This window comes from Loxodonta africana, chromosome 18 (assembly GCF_030014295.1).
Source record: "Loxodonta africana isolate mLoxAfr1 chromosome 18, mLoxAfr1.hap2, whole genome shotgun sequence".
Taxonomy (NCBI): domain Eukaryota; kingdom Metazoa; phylum Chordata; class Mammalia; order Proboscidea; family Elephantidae; genus Loxodonta; species Loxodonta africana.
This window is the reverse complement of record NC_087359.1, coordinates 4,070,142-4,093,505: the sequence shown is the minus strand read 5'-3', so window position 1 is coordinate 4,093,505 and position 23,364 is coordinate 4,070,142.

Genomic DNA, 23,364 nt, shown 5'->3' with positions numbered 1-23,364 from the left:
CTTTGGCTGACGAGTGAACCTCAGGAGTGACTTCATTACTGAGTTATACTCTTGGAGTTTCTCCAGTCTCTGTCAGGCCAGTAAGTCTGGTCTTTTTTGTGGGTTGGAATTTTGTTGTACATTTTTCTCCAGCCCTATCTGGGACCCTCTATTGTGATCCCTGTCAAAGCAGTCAGTGGTGGTACCTGGGCACCATCTAGTCATGCTGGATTTAGTCTGGTGGAGGCTGTGGTAGTGGACCATTAGTCCTTTGGACTAATGTTTGCCTTATGTCTTTAGTTTTCTTCATTCTCCCTTGCTCCCAAAGGGGTGAGACCAGTAGAGTATCTTAGATGGCGACTCACAGGCTTTTAAGACCCCAGACGCTATTCACCAAAGCAGAATGTAGAACATTTTCTTTATAAACTGTGTTATGCCAATTGAGCTAGATGTTCCCCAAGACCATGGTCCCCGCAGCCCTCAGCCCAACAATTCAGTCTCTCAGGGCATTCCGAGGTGTCTATGGAGCTTCCATGACCTTGTCTCGTACAAGTCATGCTGGCATCCCCAGTATTGTGTACTGTCTTACTCTTCACCAAAGTTACCACTTATCTACTGTCTAGTTAATGTTTTTCCATCCCTACCCCTGCCCTGCCTTGTAACCATCAAAGATTGTTTTTGTGTGTAAACCTTTTTGTGAGTTTTTACAGTAGTGGTCTCATACAATACTTGTACTTTTGTGATTGACTTATTTCATTCAGCATAATGCCCTCCAGATTCATACATGTTATGAGATGCTTTGCAGGGTCATCATTGTCCTTTATGATTGCTTAATACTCCATTGTGTGTATGTACCATAGTTTGTTTATCCATTCATCTGTTGATGGGCATCTAGGTTGTTCCCATCTTTTTGTTATTGTGAACAATGCTGCAATGAACATGAATATGCATATGTCTATTCCTGGGACGACTCTTATTTCTCTAGGATATAGTCCCAGGAGTGGGATTGCTGGATCATATGGTATTTCTATTTCTAAGTTTCTAAGGAAACACCATATCGTTTTTCAAAATGGTTGTATCATTTTGCATTCCCACCAGCAGTGCATAAGAGTCCCGATCTCCCTGCAGCCTCTCCAATCTATGTTATTTCCTGTTTTTTTTTTTTTTTTTTTTCATTCATACCACTAATGCTGGGGTGAGATGGTATCTCATTGCAGTTTTGATTTGCATTTCTCTAATGGTTAGTGATCACAAGCATTTCCTCATGTGTCTGTTGGCTGCTTGAATGTCTTCTTTGGTGAAGTGTCTGTTCATTCTCTTTGCCCATTTTTCAGTTGGATTACTTGTCTTTTTGTTGTAGAGGTGTTGGATTTTCTGTAGATTTTAGAGATTAGACCTTTGCCTGATTTGTAATAGCCAAAATTTTTTTCCCAGTCTGTAAGTTCTCTTTTTACTCTTTTGGTGAATCATTTGATGAATATAAGTGTTTAATTTTTAGAAGATCCCAGTTATTTAGCTTATCTTCTGGAGTTTGTGTGTTGTTGGTTATGGTTTGTATCCTGTTAATGCCATGTATTAGGGTCTCTAGCATTGATCCTATTTTTTCTTCTATGAACTTTGTTGTTCTTGGCTTTATATTTAGGTCTTTGATCCATTCTGAATTAGTTTTTGTATATGGTATGAGGTGTGGGTCCCGTTTCAGTTTTTTGCAGATGGACATCCAGTTTTTTGATGTACCTTGGCTCCTTGTCATAGATCAGGTGACTGTAGGTGGATGGATTTACGTCTGGGTTCTCAATTCTGTTCCATCGGTCAATGTATCTGTTTTACCAGTACCAGGCTGTTTTGACTAATATAGCTGTATAGTAGGTTCTGAGGTCAGGTAGTGCAAATCCTCCTACTTTATTCTTCTTCTTCAATAGTGCTTTACTTATCTGGGCTTCTTCCCTTTCCATATAAAGTTAATGATTAGTTTTTCCATCTCTTTAAAAAATGTTGTTGGTGTCTGGATTGGGATTGGGTTGTATTTGTAATCACTTTGGGTAGAATTGCCATTTTCACAATGTTGAGTCCACCTATCCATGAGCATGGTATGTTTTTCCATTTTGATCTCTTTTGGTTTCTTGCAGTTGTGTTTTGTAGTTTTCTTTGTATAGGTCTTTTACATCCCTAGTTAGATTTATTCCTAAGTACTTTATTTTTTTAGGGGCTATTATATTGTTTTCTTGATTTCCTTTTCATTGTTCTCTTTATTGGTATATAGGAATCCAACTGATTTCAATATGCTTATCTTGTTTCCTGCTACTCTGCTGAATCTTTCCATTAGTTCCAGTAGTTGTCTCTTGGAGTCTTTTGGGTTTTTTATATATAGTATAATACAAATGGGACAGTTTAACTTCCTTACCAATTTGGATGCCCTTTATTCCTTTTTCTTGCCTTATTGCTCTAACTAGGACTTCCAGCACAATGTTAAATGGAAGTGGTGATGAAGGCATCCTTGTCTTGTTCCTGTTCTCTAGGGGAATGTTTTCACCCTGTCTCCATTAAGAATGATGTTGGCCATTGGTTTTGCATCCAAAACCACCAGACTAAACCCACTGCCATCAAGTTGATTCCAACTCATGGAGACCCTATAGGACAGTGTACAGCTGCCCCATAGGGTTTCCAAAGAGCACCTGGTTCATTCAAACTGCCAACCTTTTAGTTAGCAGCCATAGCTCTTAACCACTACATCACCAGGGTTTCCTTGTTTTTGCATAGATGCACTTTATTATGTTGAGAAATTTCCCTTCTATACCCATTTTATTGAGAGTTTTTATCAGCAAGGGGTGTTGGACTTTCTGCATCGATTGAGATTATCATGTAATTCTTTTCTTCTGTTTTATTTATGTGGTGGATTATGTCGATTGCTTTTCTAATGTTGAACCATACTTGCATTCCTGGTATGAATCCTATTGGGTCGTGGTGTATTATTTTTTTTGATATGATGCTGAATTCTATTGGCTAGAAGTTTCTTGAGAATTTTTGCGTGTATGGTCATGACAGATATTGGTCTAATTTTCTTTTTTTGTGGTGTCTTTGGTTTTGATATCAGAGTTATGCTGGCTTCCTAGAATGAATTTGGAGGTGTTGCTTCCTTTTCTACGTTCTAAAATAGTTTGAGTACTACTGGTGCAAGCTCTATTCTGAATGTTTGGTAGAATTCTCCAGTGACGCCATCTGGGCCAGGGCTTTTTTGTTGTTGTTATTGGACTTTTTTTTTTTTTTTAATCACCTTTTCAAACTCTTCTCTTGTCATGGGTCTGTTCAGATTTTCAACATCATTTTGTGTTAGTTTGGGTAAGTAGTGTGTTTCTAGAAATTTGTCCATTTCCTATAGGTTTTCAAATTTGCTGGAGTATAGTTTTTCATAATACTCTGTTATGATCCTTTTTATTTCAGTTGGATCTGTTGTAATGTTCCCCATTTCATTTCTTATTTGGGTTATTTGTGTCCTCTTGTGTTTTTCTTTTGTCAATTTGGCCAGTGGTTTGTGGATTTTGTCGATCTTTTCAAAGAACCAACTTTTGGTTTTGTTAATTCTTCCTCTTGTTTTTCTATTCTCTATTTCTTTTATTTCTGCTCTGATCTTTATTATTTCCTTTCTTCTGGTGCCGTGAGCTTTTTTTTGTTTGTTTGAGTTGTATAGCTAATGTTTTGATTTTGGCCCTTCTTTCTCGATGTGTGCATCTATTTCAATAAATTGACCTTTGTGGACTGCCTTTGCTGTTTTCCAAAGGATTTGATATGATGTGTTTTCATTCTCGTTTGATTCTAGGAGTTTTTTTGTTTTTTATTACATCTCTGATTTCTTCTATTACTCAGTGGTTTTTAAGCAGGATGTTATTCAGTTTTCATGTAAATGATCCTTTTTCCTTGCTCTTACTGTTTTTAATTTCTACCTTAATGGTATTGTGGTCAAAGAAGATACATCGTATTATCTCTGTGTTTTGGATTTTGTTGAGGGTTGCTCTGTGGCCTAAGATGTAGTCTATTCCAGAAAATGTTCCATGTGCACTGAAAAAGAACGTGTACTTTGCAGCTGTTGAGTGGAGTGTTCTGTATATGTCTGTGAGTTCAAGTTGGCTGATTGTGCCCTTTAGCTCTTCTGTATCTTTGTCGAATTTCTTTCTAGATGTTCTGTCCTTTACTGCGAGTGGTATTTTAAAGTTTCCTGTTATTGTGGAACTGTCAATTTCTCTTTTCAGTGCTGTTAGAGTTTGTTTTATGTATTTTAGAGCCCTGTCATTGGGTGTATAGGTGTTTATTATTATATCTTCATGATGGATCATCCTTTAATCATTGTATAGTGCCCTTCTTTATCTTTTATGGTGGATTTTGTTTTAAAGCCTATTTTATCTGGAATTAGTATTGCCACTCCTGCTCTTTTTTGGTAGCTGTTTGCTTGATACATATTTTTTCCATCCTTTGATTTTTAATAAGTTTACATCTTTTTTTCTAAGGTGCATCTCTTGTAGACAGCATATTGATGGATCCTGTTTTTTTTTTAATCCATTCTGTGACTCTCTGTGTCTTTATGGGTGCATTTAGGCCATTTACATTCAATGTAATTATTGATAGGTTGTGAGTTTATTGCTATCATTTTGTAGTGGTTTTTTTTTTTTTTTTTTTTACGTGATGCTGATGTTTTCTTTGTTCCTGTTATTCTTCAGTGCTGAATTCCTTTTGTTTGTGGATTTTTTTTTTTTTACATTTCTTTTGTAGATTTTGTTTTTCTGAGACTTTTATGTTGTTCTTCTTTATTTTGATGAGTAGTTTTGTTAACTTTCTTTGTGTCTACCTCAAAATTTATCCTTATCTTCCCAGGTTTGAGCCAGCCTACTATTACTTGGTATCGCCTTGCCTTCCTCTCCATTAGAGAGTTCTATACCTACACTGTTTATTCCCTCTGTTACTGTTCTGATGTTGTTGTCATTTATGGATTAACCTCTCTGGTTCCCTGTTGTAATTCTTTTGGTTTTGGATACTCCTTGAGCGTTTATTTCCTACATTGGTTATCTGGCTGGTACAATCCTGTGTCCTAGATTCAGGCTGTGATCTGATGTTGTTTGTTCTCAGACAGAAGAACTCCCTTTAATAATTCTTGTGAGTCTGGTTTGATTTTTACATATTCCCTTAACTTCTGTTTATCTGGAAATGTCCTAATTTCACCATCGTATTTGAATGAGAGTCTTACAGGATATATTATTCTTGGTTGGCAATTTGTTTCTTTCAAGGTTTATACATGTCATCCCATTGCCTTCTTGCCTGCATGGTTTCTGCTGAATGATCAGAGCTTAGTCTTATTATTTCTGCTCTGTATGTGACTTTTCATTTTTCTCGAGCTGCTCTGAGGGTTCTTTTTTTGTCTTTGATTTTAGCAAGTGTGATTCTGATATGTGTTGGTGATTTTCTTTTGGGGGCTACCCTATATGGGGTTCGTTGAGTTTCTTGGATGGTTAGCTTTTCCTCTTTCATGATATTAGGGAAGTTTTCTGTCAGCAATTCTTCAATGATTCTCTCTGTGTTTTCCGTTTTCTCCCCCTGTTCTGGAACTCCAATCACACAACTTTTTGCTTTTGATTGTGTCTCACGTAATTCTCAGGGTTTCTTCATTTTTCTTTGATATTTCCTCAAACAGATTTGTATCCAAGTGTTTGTCTTCAATTTCACTGATCCTGTCTTCCATCATTTTAAACCTGCTCTTCAGCCCTTCTATGAAACTGTCCATTCCTGAAAGCTTCTTCTTTATCTTTTGGATTTCTAATTTTTTTTTAATGATTTCTAGTTGTGAATTTATTTTGACATTTTGTCCCCACGTTATTTTCCTGAATTCTTCCATTTTTTGTGTGTATTTTCCATGAATTTGTCTATTTTTTCCTCATTTTTGTCTGCTTTTTGCTTCAACACTTAGATAGATCTGAATATTAGAGATTTGAATTCCCTATCAGGTAGTTCTAGTCCCTTTTCTCCTAATGGAAAGTCATCTGGTGTTTTATTTTGGACACCTACTGGAACCATCTTATCCTGTTTTTTTCATATATTTTGATATTGTCTGCTGTCTTCAGGACATTCAGTAGTTATTTTCTTCATTTTTTGATTGTAGATTTGTTTGTTTCATCCTGTTTTTGTGTTTTATTTGGTTATGTCTGCGTAGGCAGGCTGTGCATTCTTTGTTGTTTGCTCATCTGTGGTCGCAATTATTTTCACCTCCTTGTCCAATGGGCAGGGCCAGTCGCTCAGCTATGGTGCAGCAGGACAGGTCCAGCTGAAGGGGAGGGGCTGGGATTGGTTGTTTGTGGCATATACTAGGGCCGACAGGGCAGGCCAGGAATCAGTGTAGGGCAGGTTTCAGTAGGCCATGCCTGTGGTTTTCAGGGGTGTGATTTTCAGTGCACAGTGCAGGTAAGCAGGAGGGAAGGCAGAGGTTATGATGTGTGGAGCAAAGATGGATACGGAAAAGAGGAAAGAGGGGAGAGAGATACAGGGGCCAAAAACAAACAAAAAAGTGCTAAGGAAGCTTGCCATTGGAATAGAGAGATGAGAAATCAAGAAATGGAGAAAAAGAAAAAGGGAAAAAGAAAAAATAATAATAAATAAGTAAAAATTTGAAACAAACAAACAAGAAAGGATAGAAAAGCCTCCAAGGATTCCAAAGGTGTGGCTGTGAAGGCTGGAGAAGTAGCTCCCAGGCTGTGCAGTAAAGATGTCACACAGAGCCAGGTATGTAGGAGACAGGAAAATAAGGTCAGTAGAGAGATATGAGAAACTGAGAACTGAAGAAAGAAAGGAAAAAAGAAAAAAGAAATGCTCCCAGAGAACCCACCAGCACGGCTCCGCAGATCTGGGAAGTGGCTCCCAAGCTGCACAGTATAGCTCAGCTAAAAAGAGCTCCCAAGTCACAAAAAGAAAAAGAAAACAAACAAAACAAAACTGAACAAAAACCAAAACAAAAGCCCCAGGGATTTCACCAATGTGGCCGCTTAGGCCAGGGAAGCAGTTCCCCAGTCAAGCAGGGCTTCACAGCCTTTCAAGAAGAAGCAAAGATGGCACATGGAGCCAGGTGTTCAAGAGAAAGAATGGGGATGTGGTGAGACACACGGAAGAAACCAAAAGAAGTAGAAAAAAGCAATACCAGCATCAAACAAATGGCACTCAGGGGGCCAGCCAGCGTGGGCAGGGTGAATCCAGGTGGCAGAGGGCCAAAGTCAGTGCCACCTGGTCAAGAAACTGGCCAGTAGGAAGCAGAGGAGGCTGAGTAGGGGGAAGAAGTGTCAGGGGTGGGAAAGTGCTGGTTACTTAGTGCTCTGTCTCCTGCTGGGAGCTCCGTGAAGCTGTTTTCCCATAATCTCTGTCCACTGAACTCCGATGTGGGTGGGGAAAATCCAAGTCACATGGAACCTGCACTTCCTGGCTGGCCCAGTGATCACAGCCAGCTAGGAAGCAAGGGAGGTTGAGCAGGGGGAAGAGGATGGGGTGCGGAAAAGCATATATCACTGGTTACTGGGGCCTCTGTCTCCTGTAGGGACCTCTGTGAAGCTGCTTCCCCTGTCCACCAAACTCCAGTGTGGGTGGGGAAAATCCATGTGGCATGGACCCTGCACTTCCCAGCCAGCTGAGCTACTGCAGCCAGCTAGGAAGTAGTGGAAGTAGAGCAGGGGGGAGAAGGATGAGGGGTGGGAAAGCATATATCGCTGGTTACCAGGTGCTCTGTCTCCTGCTGGGAGCTCTGTGAAGCTGCTTTCCTGTACACCTTGCCCATGGATCTCTGACAGGAGTCGAAGATAATGAATCTGTCCTACGTTAACTGATAGGGGACCTCTGCATGTAGTTCTCCTCGCTCTCTGTGCTCTGTCAGTTTCTTTTTCTATTCGGTGCTTGGCTGAGTTTTTATCTCTTCATTTGATGCTTAGGGTTCCAGGATTGATGTTTGTCTCTGTTTTACTTAGTTTTTTGGGTCTTTGCTGTGGACAGGTGGCGTGGAGCCTCTGTCTGTAGCACCGTGTTGGCTCCACTTCTCCTAAATTTGGCCTTTTTTATGAATTTGAGTTTTGTTCTACATTTTTTCTCCCATTCTATCTGGGACTTTTCATTGTGTCCCTGGACCCACTGATAATTTTTTACATTACATCTAACATGTTAAAAATTATCATTCATAAATCTCTTTTAGGAGCCATTATTCATATACCGGAGACACTTAGAAGTCAAAAGACTTGTCAAAATCACAACAGCTTGTTAGAGGAGGTTCGTAGCCACCTCTTCCTGAAGTCTCTCTCCTGTCTTTCTGGGCTATCTCAGTGTGAAGACTTGATGAGCAGAGATTTTATCTGGTAACCACCCTAACTTTCCTTTTCATTATCATTGTTTTGTAAATTATATACCAACTAAGTTACCAAATCTCCCATTAAGAACTTATTTCTAAAGTAATATAATGCCTGCCCTCAAGTGATTTAGTAGCATGTAAGTTGTAAGTTCAACAATAACCACACTCTATATTTTTTTTATAGCAGGTAGCAGGGAGCAGTGGTCACAGAACAAATAACTGCTAAAGCTAAAAGAGAATCAAGAGCAAAATACTGTGCAAGGTAAGAAATGTTCAGGGTCAGAATGGAAGCCTTCTTAAAGGGGAATGGATTTTGAAGGGTGAGTATAATTTCCAGGAAGAAACGAGAGAAAAAAAGATAATGCATATGTTTAACCTACTTAAAAGTTGAAGTCACAACCTAATTATGAGAACTTGGGAAATTATTTTGCATGCTAATACTACTGGCCAACTATGAATATGAAAGAAGGTAAAATTTCAGCTTCAGAAATAATGAAGCTGAGTCTTACTTCTATTTAAAAATCTGGAGTCTCTGACTTATGTACTTAGACTTAGTTACATTTTTTCATATATTTAAAATTATGAAGATAACATAAACACAAAAATAGAAAATAATATAAGAAACACCCTTGTACCCACTACCTGGTTTACTCAATTCTTTCATTTGCCACATTTGCTTCAGTTATAAATATATATTTTAATACTATTGTAGGCTGTCTCCACTGACAAAATACCATGCTGCAGTTCAACTGTATCAGATCTGAATAACCAACAGAGGGGGAATTTAGAGTCCCCAGATAAGATAAGGGGGATTTGAAGAAGAGATCCTACCACTTTGAAAAGAGCATAGAAGGAAAATATGGCCAGTGGTCCATGAATTATAAAAGAATGATCTCTGAGAGATGCAAGGTTACTTTGCAAAGGCATATCTAATACAGAACTTAATTTATAGAAATTCCTTTAACATAAGCTTTGTTAGAAATATTGACACACCTTACAACTTCAACTGCAGTGAGTCTATAAGGGAAGAGATAATTGCAGTCTCTTTATTAAATGAGGTTATCTGGTTATAGAGCTGCAGTTAGCCAGATGGCTGCAGATGACTTGCTGATAGACACGTTCGGACTCTCATCATTTAGAATTTCTAATGACTTACTGAAATTTAAATTTGTATTTCCTGTGAGAGTATTTGCTAGGGAAATTTTAAGAAGTGAACAAAGGAAAGGTTTAGCCTGCTAAAGAGTGGAGTCAACAAGCAGGGAATGCTCCTAGAAAACAAATACTGCTGTGAAACTATGAATGTGATGACCACTAGTAATTTATTTCTTCTTATTGGGTAATACTAATAAAGAATATTAGTATCTATCTATCTGCATCTTTATATTTACTAAGTGAAATAATCAAATGTGAGAAGAAGGTCAGATTCCTGTCTTCCCTTTTCTATTAGTAGGGTTATTCTATGAACATGAAAGTAATAAAATTGCATATCTCCAAAATATTCTACATATCTTTCATTAAACTTAAGTGACCTTTCCTCCAATTAAGGAAAAGTTCTGAAAATTAATATAGTAAATAAAATCTACTCATCTTATTACAAATAATATTCCAAATATATTTTTATCCACATAAGCATTTGTCGAATACCTTCATTGAATATGTTTATCCATATCTATACCTATATATAAAAAAAATATATATAGATACATATATTTTAAAATCCCTGCATATTGGTCCCTACCAAAGAATCCAACCAGATTATGGATTTCTTGTAGATATAATATAGGTATTTTATGAAGTGACTTCCTCTGTCACCTCCATCACTGGTTGAGAAATTGTTTGGGTATTTTTATTAGGCAAAGAATCTTAGATTTTAAAAAGCAGCACCCTTCAGCCAAAGGTTAGACAGGCCCATGAAACAAACAATAATACGTGCAGCTCAGCCATGTGTATGAGACTAAACGTGTATGCTAGCCCGGAGACAAGTATGGGAAGGCAGGAGAGGACAGGAAACTTGGACAAATGGAAATGGGGAGCCCAAGATCAAGAAGGGGAGACTGTGGATATGTTGCAGGGTTGGCAACCAATGTCACAAAACAATATGTTTACTAGTTATTTAATGAGAAACTAATGTGCTTTGTAAACCTTCATCTAAATCACAATAAAAAAGAAAGACAGAAAGAAAGAAAAGTAAATAAATAAAAAGGAAGGGGTATTTGGAGGGATGAAACTGTTCTGGAACTAGATAGAAGTGATGGCTCACAACAACATGGTGAATTTAAAAATGCCCCTGAATTGAGTTGCACACTTTGAAATGGTGGATTTTGTCATCTGTATTTTACCAATTTTTTCAAGTACTTATTTTGTTCTTGTAGAGGACACTGTTCAATGTTTCAGTCTCTCTGAGATGGATAACACCTAGTTTAAATTCTAATTATAGAACATAGTTTAGAAGGTTATTCAAGAGGAATGGGAGACTTGGTAACTTTCTTAGTCATCTAGTGCTGGTATAACAGAAATACCACAAGCAGATAGCTCTAACAAGCAGAAATTTACTCTCTCATAGTTTAGGAAGCTAGAAGTCCAAATTCAGGGTGCCAGCTCTAGGGGAAGCCTTTCTCTCTCTGTCCACTCTGGGGGAAGGTCCTTGTCTCTTCAGAGCCTCTGCTCCTGGGCGATCTTCATGTGGCTTGGCATCTTCTTCCGCCTTGTCTGCTTCTCTTTCTTGCTTGTTTAGTTTCTTTTATATCTCAAAAGACACACCCTACACTAATCCTGTCTCTTTAACATAACAAAGACAACCCATTCTCAAATAAGATTATGACCACAGGCATAAAAAAAAAAATTTTTTTTTCATTGAGTCAATTCTGACTCAGAGAGACCCTGTAGGACAAAGTAGAACTGCCCCCAAGAAGTGGCTGGTGGATTTGAACTGCTGACCTTTTAGGTTAGCAGCCAAGCTCTTAACCACTGTGCCACCAGAGCTAGAGGTTTAGGATTTACAGGACGTATTTTTTTTTTTTTTTTGAGGGGACATAATTCAGTCTATAACAGTAATTTACTGGAAGACTGGGAGTGATTTAGCATCCCTGTATCTGTGGCAATTTCGCTTATAATATTAACTTTGATTTAAAACATTGAGCTCTCATCAGGCCAAAAAATCAAAAATGGAAACAAGACACCCTCTGGTCTCCCCTGAACACGTGTCCCCAGGCCGGCTGGCCTCCCTCACGGGCAGCAGGCAGCTTTCTAGACGACACATAAACAAGTGTCTTTGACAGAAAGGCCAAGTGGCTCCAGGCCCTGATGATAGCTCACACTAACAAAGCAGGGAAGTCGGGACTCGGGGTTTATTTACAAAGCCTACGTGCTAGAAATGACAGAGATAAAGCCTTTCCCAGGAGGAGCAACACCAAGCCAGGGGAGCAATGCTCCTTCTCCTCCTTCTGACACAGCATCCCAGTGGAGCAGCTGGCTCAGAAAAGGACGAAGGACTGCTCTGGCCTTGGTCCACCAGTACCAGTTGCCATCGAGTCAGTTCCGACTCATGGTGACCCCATGTGTGGCAGAGTAGAACTGTGCTCCTTAGGGTTTTCTGTGGCTGCTTTTGCAGAATAGATTGCCAGACCTTTTGTCCGAGGCTCCTCTGGGTGGACTGGAATCATTAACCTTTCAGGTAGCAGCAGAGTACCTTCACCATTTGCACCACCCAGGGACTCCCCCTTTGCCCACAGGGCGGGAAATATAGAAATTCTAGTCCCTGTGGAAAGATACTGCAACAACTCAGGGAAGGTTCAAGCTCCCCACCCCACCCAATCCCCAGACATTTCTTCAGTACACACCTGTACAAATGCAAACAATCAAGGGGTGCCAATACTCAGACTCCATCAAGTATGCAAGGAATACTCTGCTGCTGTGTCCAGACTGACAGAGAACCATCCAGTACTTTCTGCTTTTCTACGTTTAAAGAGCTTTATTCCCTGGATGGAGTGTCTGAGCAGAACTTTTAGTAGAAAGGACTTGGGAGATGGAACCGTTGTAAGCACTTTACACATATTAATTCACTTAATCGTTAAGAACCTCCTAAGAAATTTTTGAAGTGTCACTATTCTTATCCTTGTTTCTGTAAGTATGCCAAAACTGGAGCAGATGGTCAGCAACCTGCCCAAGTCTCACCTCTTAGCCTGAGATTCCAGTTCCAACACTGAACATTCCCTACAAGGAACACATGGCAATTTAAGAGAAAAGGATTATCTCCGTCAATGCCAACCCCTCCCTCTTCTGTATCTGCTGGAGATACAGTCAGAAATGTGACATAGCTCTGCCCTGAAGAAGGGTAGTTACACTTTTTGATTTAATTTTTCCTATTTATCTCCAAAAGCATCATTCCTAATCCTGGGACTAACATTACAGTGATTGTGAATGTGCTCATTTCCTGGAGATTGAGTCTGATGGCTCAAGGACCAGCCAAAGAACCCCAGAATGGTGAGTTGGAAGCAACAGGTCGCCCATCAACAGGAAGCATTGCAGGTCTGGGTCATTGTTGGCTTCGTAAGGCAAAAACTGATGGGTGCAAAGCAGGCACTGTGTGCTTTTTCTCTCTTTCTTCCTTTTGTGAACTGAACAGCTTTTTGTGCAGGCTCTACTGAGCTAGATGAGTCCATTCTGAGAAAGAACTATGACTTGGAATTCCTGGTCCCAGGCACACAATATTTGTCCTCCCTACCCCATCTCTCCACCACCCACCTGTGAGTTTGTCATACTCTGGTGGCTTGCGTGTTGCCGTGATGCTGAAAGCTATTTCAAATACTATCAAGGTCACTGATGGTGGACAGGTTTCAGCAGAGCTTCCAGAATACAACAAGCTAGGAAAAAGGGCCTGGCAATCTACTTCTGAAAATTAGTCAATAAAAACCCTGTAGATAACAACAGAATATTGTCTGCTATAGTCCTGAAATATGAGCCCCCTAGGTTGGAACACATTCAAAACACACATTGGCCACTACAATAGATTCAAGCATACCTGTGATCATGAAGATGATGCAGGACTGGGCACCATTCGTTCTGGTGTACATGGCATTGCCATGAGTTGAAGCCAACTGAACAGCAACTAACAGCCACCACAACACCCCATCTCTAGCCCCAACCAAGCCCCAAGCCCTGTAGTCAGAAGGCTCATCCATTTCAGATAGAACCACTAAGAGTGGTAGCTAGCACCATGCCCATGATGTAAAGGCCAACAGTCTCAGAACTGAACCCAACATGTTGGGCCTAGCTGTGACCTCATGGGCCCTGCTGGATGCCTAACTTATAGAAGAACAAGAAATAGTACCTTTTTTGAATATAGAATGGCAATAAATCAACATTCAAAGAAAGACAAGGTCTATACACACTATAGATTAACATCAGTGTAATGTGAAATTTGCATATGCAATAAATCTAAATAGAATTTTTTTATAATTAGGTTTTTTGCTGGAATATTCCCATAGTTATTAAGATCTTCCTGAAAGTAAGTCTTCTTGAAACTTTAGTGAAGAGATAAGAAGTGTCTGGGCAAAAACAGTGACCTGCCTGAGAGGAGTAAACAGTACTGTTTTATTGATGCTGTTACATTGCTTAGCAAACCTCTCTCCTTAGATTGGTAGGTCATACGCAGATAAAGTTTTGCTTGAGACCAAAAAACCAAACCCGTTGCCGTTGAATCTGACTCATAGTGACCCCATAGGACAGAGTAGAATGACCCCATAGGGTTTTCCAAGGAACAGCTGGTGGATTTGAACTGCCTACCTTTTGGTTAGCAGCTGTAGCTCTTAACCACTGCACTATCGGGGATCCAAGCTTGGCTTAGCACCCTACAAATTATCTCAGACTCCAAATGAGTAGGATATTTATTAATAAATATGTATTATGCATCTAGCCATCTGTCTCTGGTCATGGTAATGGCATAGAATGAGAAGAGGATTTGAGCTTTAGATCAGCTACTTAACTCTGCCATCTGAGAGCAGTCATTGAAAGCTTTGACCATTCATTGCACAGTATAGAGAGTAGCTCTAAATAAGTATTGACTGATGATAAAAATGACGTAGATGAAGAAGTACGATAAGGAGAACAAGGCAAAGAAGGAAGAAGAAAGTGATTATTGTATCTTCTGAACCATAAATTGAAAATAATAAAAATATTCACCAAACTTAAGAGATCAGATGAAGTCTTTTGACCAAGTCAGTTTTCCAAATGTTTCTTAAAGATCATAGACCCTTCATGATTATCAGGAATCTTAAAAGTATCTTTGAATTCAAGGCATCTAAAAATAAATATTAAATACAGGTATTATGATAAAGACATACCACATTATTATACAGTTAACACAGTTATCAGATAAGATCATCAAAATGAGCCTTCATAAACATTGAATAGATATAGGACATGATACTGTAATTCTAGAATGCTAAAAATCTATAAAATAATTATTTTCATGAGTTCTCTCAAAATTGTAACCTCAGAAATCTAAGATTACCCTTACATAAGAAATTAAACTCTAGGCAGATAACTATTTAATTGTTCTTTTGACAAACATTGTATGTGAAGATAAATGTGTTTTTTAAAAAATCTTATAACAACAAGACAAGAACACTAACAAGTCTTGTAAAAGCAGAATACATTTCTTACAACTCTTTTATTTTTACTTTTTTTTTTCAAGGCACGCTGCCCCAGATATCTGGCCAATTACATACCCACTCATGCATTTCCCCTTCATGTTTATTTTGGAAAGATGGCAGGTTATTTTGAAAGAAAGGAAGAAAAAACAGACTACAGAGGAAACGGAGTTGCCTTGTCTCTCATAAGGCAATGGATTACTAAAATTACCAGACTTTTTAAAGAAGAGAACAGTAAATCATTTACTTTGAACATTTTTTCTTAAGTTTCAAAGAGTCCAAGGCCAAAAAAAGGAAAAACTTTAATTTGAGGAATTTTCCCCAGAACACCAAACCAACAGTGATAAGGGCACCGTTATTCCTGAGCTTTAGCTATAAGACAAAACTTTCTTCCAATATTTTCAAGATTAATTCAGTTTTGTAGCTGATTATAGCACTGATAAATTAGATATCAATACAAAAAATATAGTACAAGTACTGCAAGTCAAAACTTAAATTTTAGTTAATATTCCTGCTTAGTAACTGGATTTAATGGCAGCATCCATTCATTTGGTCGGCAAAAATTCACTAAAGCACTTACTGTGTGCCATAATGGTACCAAGGATACAAGAGTGAATAAAAGTATTCCTGCCCTCAGAATGCTCACAGTATGCAAACATGACCTTGGACCTGGCAGAAGACAAGATAAGTAGCAATTAGGAATTGATGCATATAGTAAAGCATTGGCCCTTCAATCATCATTGGGTGAATTTCTAAAATTATCAGTTTTTATCTTTCTGGAAAGGAGGTAGATTTTACATTGATTTCCTTGTGAAAATAGTGTCCTTCCTCCAGCAAGGAAAAGTTTCTACTGTATAACCATAACTGAAAGTAGTATTGTGATTGTGTTATTTTAATTGTGTCTCTGCAGGAAGGAACAAGTCCAGAATGATCGAGAAGTTGGATGTAATCAATGACCTCTTCCAAAATACCTTGAACTTTCTTTTGTTGATAGGACCTTCTAGAAGTGTGCTGGGGGTCCAACCCTTCTGGCTTTCACCCATTTTAAACAGCACTTAATCCCATGATGTGACAATTTGTTATCAGATGACCCTGTGCTCATACACAAACACAACCACTATCAGGCACAGACAGGCCATCAGCTGGCAAACACTTGATGAAACAGAAATAAACACAATGCCTAGTGCGTATTAATAAACTCAGGCCTCCTGGCACACATGACAAGTGCCCTCCAAAGGAAAGTGCTGTGTGGCTAGGCTTCCTGGTCTGCATCTTAGCATCAGTGTAAACAGGGAGGGGTGAAAGGGACGGAGGTGAATCTTTTGAAAGAGTGCATCTCTTCTTCCATCTTGGAAGTAACCACTCCCCTCTTAGAAGCTAACAGTTTCCATAACATGTCCTTTCTCTAAGGGAGGGACGACAAGTGCACAGTGGACACTACTCTGCGGCCTGGCAGCTTCCTGGAACACAAACGTAACTGGGAAGTGAGTTGGGGTGGAGGTTTCAGAAAGCTACCTGCGGCCTAGTCCAGTCACAGGACAGAGTTTGGGCTGATCCAAGACAGAATAAAGAGCAAGGGCACTGGGAAGAATTTTTCACAAAACTAATTTTTAAAATTATACTTGTTTATTTTTTAAGAGAAGACAATGTACATGGTGCAAACTTCAAAACGGTGATTTGGAGAAAAGTAAGCCGCCCTCTCCTCCACTCTTTCCCACAAGCATCTATTCTTATGCTTTCTCATGTACCCACTCATGATAACACATGAGCATATTTCCTTTTTTTTTTCTTCTGATATTCTACATGTTGCTCTGCACCTTGCCTTTTGCCTTTTTGTTTTAAAACTTAATTTATCCTGGAGGTCTTTATCAATATATCTAGAGCTGCATCATCCTGTAAAGATAAAGGTAGTCACATATTCTTGTATCACCATTCCCTTTCTCTGATCCAATGTTGGTGGCAATAGACAGAGACTTAAAAAAAAAAAAATGCTCTTATTTGGCAACATAAAAATTTAGTCCTGTTCCTGCATGTGCCCAATACATTCCACTCCCTGAGCCTACTCCGCTCCCCAGTTTGTTTGTCTTTTATTTTACTAGTTCATAAAATCTAAAAATCTGGGAACCAATGGCTTAGAGCATTTGGTTCTTTACTTATACAACACTAGACTTGGAAGACAAAAACCGGACAATAAAGATTAATGATAAAATACATTTCAGACTTTTATATTAATTTTTAACATTTACTACATATAATATGGGGAGCCCTGGTGGCACAGTGGTTAAGCGCTTGGCTGTTAACTGATCCAAATTCACCAGCCACTCCACTGGAGAAAGATTTGGCAGTCTGCTTCTGTAAAGAATGTAGCCTTGGAAACCCTATGAGGCAGTTCTGCTCTATCCTATAGGGTCATCGTGAGTCGGAATTGACTTAATGGCAATGGGTTTAGCCTTTGGTTTCATGTATAATATATATCATCTTCAAGTATTAATATGCTACCCCCCAGAATTTAGATTCCTATCAAGGAATAAACTGATACTAATAGAATTTGACTCCATGTCACCCAGGGCAGGTCACCAGCTCTCTCAATGAGCTGGGTAAAAAGCTGTAAGAAAGGTAAATTATCAGTACGCAGGAAAGATAGCACTCATTTAGATGCAGCAAAATTAAGAGGCACTACAAACCCAAGTTCTAAATACATATTTAAATTAATTTTAAATTAAAAACCAAAATGAATTTTAAAACAGTAAATACAAAAGACTCAAAAAGTTGGTGGAAACCAGTTTAAAAGCATTTTACTTAGGACATATTAGGTCAATTAAAACATTAGGAGACATTTCAATATTACTTTTTAAGCATTTTAGTAGTTTTGAAGCTTTTATGGCATAAGAAATATTCCATATCTCTGAAACTATGTAATCTGCTCAAGAGAGTGCCTTTATTTGAGACAAGTGTCAAAAGCAAAATTATTTGGGAAAATTTAATTTGCTATGGATTCTTTTCTAAAAGTAAACTATTCTAAAATTTCCTTCACCCCATAATTCCTCAAGTTAAGGTACTTTCTCCCTTTTATTGGACCATGAGACTGAAGGAGCAAGGAACAACTGCCTCGACTTCTTCGGCTTCCTTTCATCAGTCTTCTAAAACTGTTACTTCAGTCGTCACTAGTTGCTGCACGGTTAACCAACATGGTGACCCGTGCTCCATCCCTAGCCTCCTCGTACTCTCTAGTGCCTGGCTCCTATACTTGGGACTCTGGCTGTCTTGGCACTTTTCCTGTTGGATTCCTATATCCTAGTAACTCCCTTTCTACTTGTGTTATTGGTGCTCGCTCTTCTACTACTGCAAAATACAGCCACTCTCTAAAGTTTCTCCTCCACAGCTCTCTCTAATATATGCTTACACTCTCTCTCCACATGGGTGATTTCCTCTGTCCCCACTACTCTCTCACCTCTGTGTAAATGCTCACCTATAATCTATTTCAATCCCAGAATGCTTTCATCAGCTCTGGTCCACACTGTATGCACCTGCTGAATATGCCCACTGGCTGATCCCTTGGTGACCTCAAACTAGTCATTTACTTCCCAGACTAGTCACTACTCCTTTGAGCCACTGATGTTTCACCTTTGACATTTCCCTCCCAATTACACAGCACTCCATCAGTATCCAAATTGTGCCAATTTCTCCTTTGTGTTTCTCTTTGCGTTTTTTATTTAAAAAACCAGGCACAGAGATAGGTTCCCTAGAGAAGGGAGAATTGGAAAAGATCAAGCTGCTACCAGTTGAACAAAAGAAAATTAGATGTGGACTGACCTCTGTTAGAGGCAGTGGGAAACCCCATAGTTGTGGTAGTTCTTTAAAAGCAAACCAGTTAGCAAGCTGAAGAAAGCCAAGAAAGCAGGCATTCATATAAACAAACTGAGCTCATTAGTATTTCCGTCTGTAACTTCTATCAAGGAGGGTTATAGATGGTCAAAAGTTATTTTAGAAAGTGGTCTAAAATTTCTCAAAGATTACATGTGAACTTTGATGCCCTGTGTTCAGTAATTTTTTTTTTTTTTTTTACTGTATCCTTTTGCCTTGTAGAAAAGCACTTTACAAGAGGAAAAGAGAAAAGGGAAAAATTAAAGATAGCTACAATTAATAATCAAAAAAACCAAACCAAACCCAGTGCCGCCGAGTTGATTCCGATTCATAGCGACCCTATAGGACAGGGTAGAACTGCCCCATAGAGTTTCCAAGGAGCACCTGGCGAATTCGAACTGCCGACCCTTTGGCTAGCACCGTAGCACTTAACCACTACGCCACCAGGGTCTCCTCACAGTTAATAATAGCTACCATTTATTGTGGTTTTTACCATTTATTTATCAACATCCATGGAAGCAGCAGTCAAGAAATGAAACAACGAATTGCACTGGGCAAATCTGCTGCAAAAGACCTCCCTAAAGTGTTAAAAAAAAAAAAACAACAAAGTTATCACCTTGAAGACAAAGGTGTACCTGACCCAAGTCATGGTATTTTCAATTGCCTCATATACATGCGAAAGCTGGACAATGAATAAGGGAAGACCAAAGAAGAATAGATGTCTATGAGTTATGGTATTGGCGAAGAATATTGAATATATCATGGACTGCCAAAAGAACTAACAAATCTGTTTTGGAAGAAGTACAGCCAGGATGCTCCCTAGAAGCACATACTTTGGACACGTTATCAGGAGGGATCAATCCCTGGAGAAAGACATCATGCTTGGTAAAGTAGAGGGTCAGAGAAAAAGAGAAAGACTCTCAACGGCATGGATTGGCACAGTGGCTGCAACAATGGGCTCAGGCATAACAATGATTGTGAAGGCAGGGCAGGATCAGGCAATGTTTCATTCTGTTGTCCATCGGGTCACTATGAGTTGGAACCGACTTGACAGCACATAACAACATCACCATTTCTTGATAACCTAGGAGGAACCCAGGCTCTAACTAAGCACTTTGTAGCCTCACAAAACAGCACAAATGAGATATCATCATCCCTATTTACAAAGGGAGAAAGAAGTTCAGTAATTTTCCTAGGCTTATATGGCTAACTAAGAGCCAAAGCTAGGATTCAAATCGAAGTCTTCTCCAGGGGCAAATTTAGTGCTTTTTTGGCCTATATTCCTCCACTGTTCCTGAGAAGAATGATTCCAAAAAACATGCCATCTGTGCTTACTAAAGAATTCTAGCCTTTAAAACTAGAAAGTTATTAACTGGTGCTTCAGAAGTCATTAATTATGTGGGTAATACACATAATATAAAAACATTTAGAGTGTTTTCCTAAATTGTTCCAATCATGTTATATACCTAATTCTATAAAACAGCAATGGATGAAAAGTCACAATTGTCAAGAGAACTTGGCATTTAGGAACAAAGGCATCGTTATATTCCTTAGATATAAATTTAGTGCAAGTTATTTCGCTATCCCTTAAACAACTTCCCCTCCCACCCCCTGTACTAATTCATCAACCTATCTCTCACAGCCTACTGTTTAGACTATACTCAACAGTCACCATAATAATGATAAAAATAACTAGCATTTATTAAGAGAAGCCCTTTGCGTGCAATGTTTAATTTAAGCTCACAATACTACTAATGCAGCCCTGGTGGCACAGTGGTTAGAGTTTGGCTGCTAACCAAAAAGTTGGCTGTTCGAATTCCAGCTGCTCCTTGGAAACCATGTGGGTCAGTTCTATTCTGTCCTATAGGGTTGCTATGAGTCAGAATTGACAGCAGTGGGTTTTTCAATACTACTGAGATTTTTTTTTTTTTTTACTGAGATACAGGTATTGTTTTTCTTTTTACAGATGGTGTAACTTAAGCTAAACTGTAGCTTTGAGAGGTTATATAAGTAGCCCAAGAACACACAGCTAGTAAGTGGGTTTGAACTCATTTCTTTCCAATTCCAGAATTTCTGTTCTTAACCTTTATGCTGTAGACTCTTCACTTCTGGTCCATCATTATCATCGTGTTAGTACCCCAATACCTGTACAAGTATCCCTGTATTGAATACCTGATGCAGTACCAGAGGCTATGGCATTCTTGTAAAGCGTGGTTAAAACACAACTCTTGCCTCCTGTAAAAAGCACTTGTTTTCTGAACCTGATACTCCCCCAGTCCTCCTCATCTCTAAAAATAGTACTTCCACTTACTACTTGTTTATGCCAAAAACCTGAAGCCACTCTTGATCCGCCTCTCTCTGTCACCCTTACATCCGTCACATAATACCATCTCCAACACCAGTACCGTTTACTTCTGAAGTCTGTCTTGAATCAATGCACCTCTGTTCTTCAACACTACTACCCTTGTCCAATTCACCATCATCCCTTTCCTGGGCACCAGAATATCCTTATAATTAGTCTGCACGCTTGTTCCTCTCCTCCTCATCAAGCCATTCTCCATCAAGTAGCCAGGGTGAGCTTTTTAAAAACAAAGGGCCTCTAACTTAAAAATCCCAACTCTCTTGGGGCATAGGAGGACTCGCAGGACCCAGCCCTGCCTCTCTCCCTGACATCACTCCTGTTATTCTCACACCCACTGCTCTCTGGAGGCACTGCACTGCTACCATGCTTTGAACCTGCCGTGGCTTTCGAGACCTCCAACTGCTGCCATTCCCTACACACATGCGCACACACACACACACAACACACACACACAATGCACACACACACACACACACCCCTTGGGCTTCCTCTCTCCCTGCAGGGCTCAGCTTAGTGTCTCCCCAGAGAAGCCTGGCCTCACAGTTCAACCCCTGTTCTTTTCTGTCATATTCTCCTCCTCATACTAGATCACAGGAGAGTTCAGATTCGCATTTAGGAGCTAAATTAGAGCCGCTTCCTTCTTCAAGAGCAGATAAAAACCTCAAGTTACACTGGCCAGTAGGGTACATACGGCTTCCCAAGTGGTTAAGATTCTTTTGGAAACGGTAACGCAGACTGTGTTCTATTAAAGCAGTTGGTATTTCTGAGTACTCTTCACTAATTTAATTAGCTTATCCTAAAAAGGCAGCTTCAAACTGCTTTCCCTGACCCTTATTTTAGTAATTTCCATGGGGGTGGGAATGGGCATGCGGGGAGGCTCTTCTCTTTTAAAATTAAAAAATAAATACATTTCAAAAGGCTTCCTCCATCCCCTGCCTTCCATCGTGGTCATTCTCCAAGGGGGAATTCCTCTGGAAGAAAACAGGGAATGTCTTCCAGAGTGCTCATGTTTCCAATAGTGAGTCTTCCGCCTTCTGAGGACACAGGCCCGCCCACTCTTTAATCACAGCTGAGGAAATTCCCTCAGCCTGGGTAAAAGATCATAATATCTTAAGACGGTTGATGAGCTCATGAAAGCAATTGAATTTTAAAAGGCAAGACACTCCCAGAAACCTACTTTAAGCTACTTTTTCCTTCATTAATCCCTTGAATTTTCCAGATCAGCACCATACTGACTGTTTCATTATTTTCAGGGTAGCATTTAATCATCGCGTTGCCAAGCAGCGGTTCACGCTTCACTTCCCTGACACACTTTCTGTTGGATTATCCTTGTTGATATTAAATAGCTTATGTAATTAAACCTTAAAAATTTTGTGAGCCCCATTTTGTCTTGGATGGATTTGGCACTCCGAATTTCACTTCTCAGTGTGAGCCTTATCTAGTATCCACCTGGAAAGTTTCTGGGAGAAGGAAAACAGCACAATAGGGATCTCACTGACGAGAAGCACAAAGCCTTCTGAATTACTAAAACTTTTAAAATTTTCAGGAGAAGCCAAAGATATCAGTACTGAAAGCATATTTGTTCCCCTAACATTATTCACAACCCATTTCTCTACCCTTAAAGGCAGAGGCATAATAAAATGAAGGAAATCATACACAGTATAATTCACTCTATGTGGGAAGCCATTTCTCAAATCTCTTAAAAACGCTGCAGTCTCCTGCCACTTCTCTGGCACATTATATATATACACATGTATCTATATGCCATATTTATTATTTATTTCCATGGCTCATAAAACAAAAGACTAAAATTCAAGGAATGGAGATGGAAAACGCTTTTTTTTTTTTCTTTTGTCCTTTTATTAATCCCACCCTACTAGTGTAAAGAAAGTGTAAGTCTGGAAATAAAGTGTTTTGTAGATGGCAGTTGTTTGTAAATGCAAAAAGGCAAGAGATGTCCATTTATGGACAGTAAGAGCATTCCAGTGCAATGCAGAGTTTTCTGCAAGATAAGGCAAAGCAGGAAGCTGGGTCAGGAAGGAAGTGCTATCCGGCCTGGAGTGGCGGGTGCAGGCAGCCGTGCAGGCCCAGGTCTTCAGTGAACCATTGCCCTAGTCTTAAAAGATAAACAGCATTAATAGCACCAA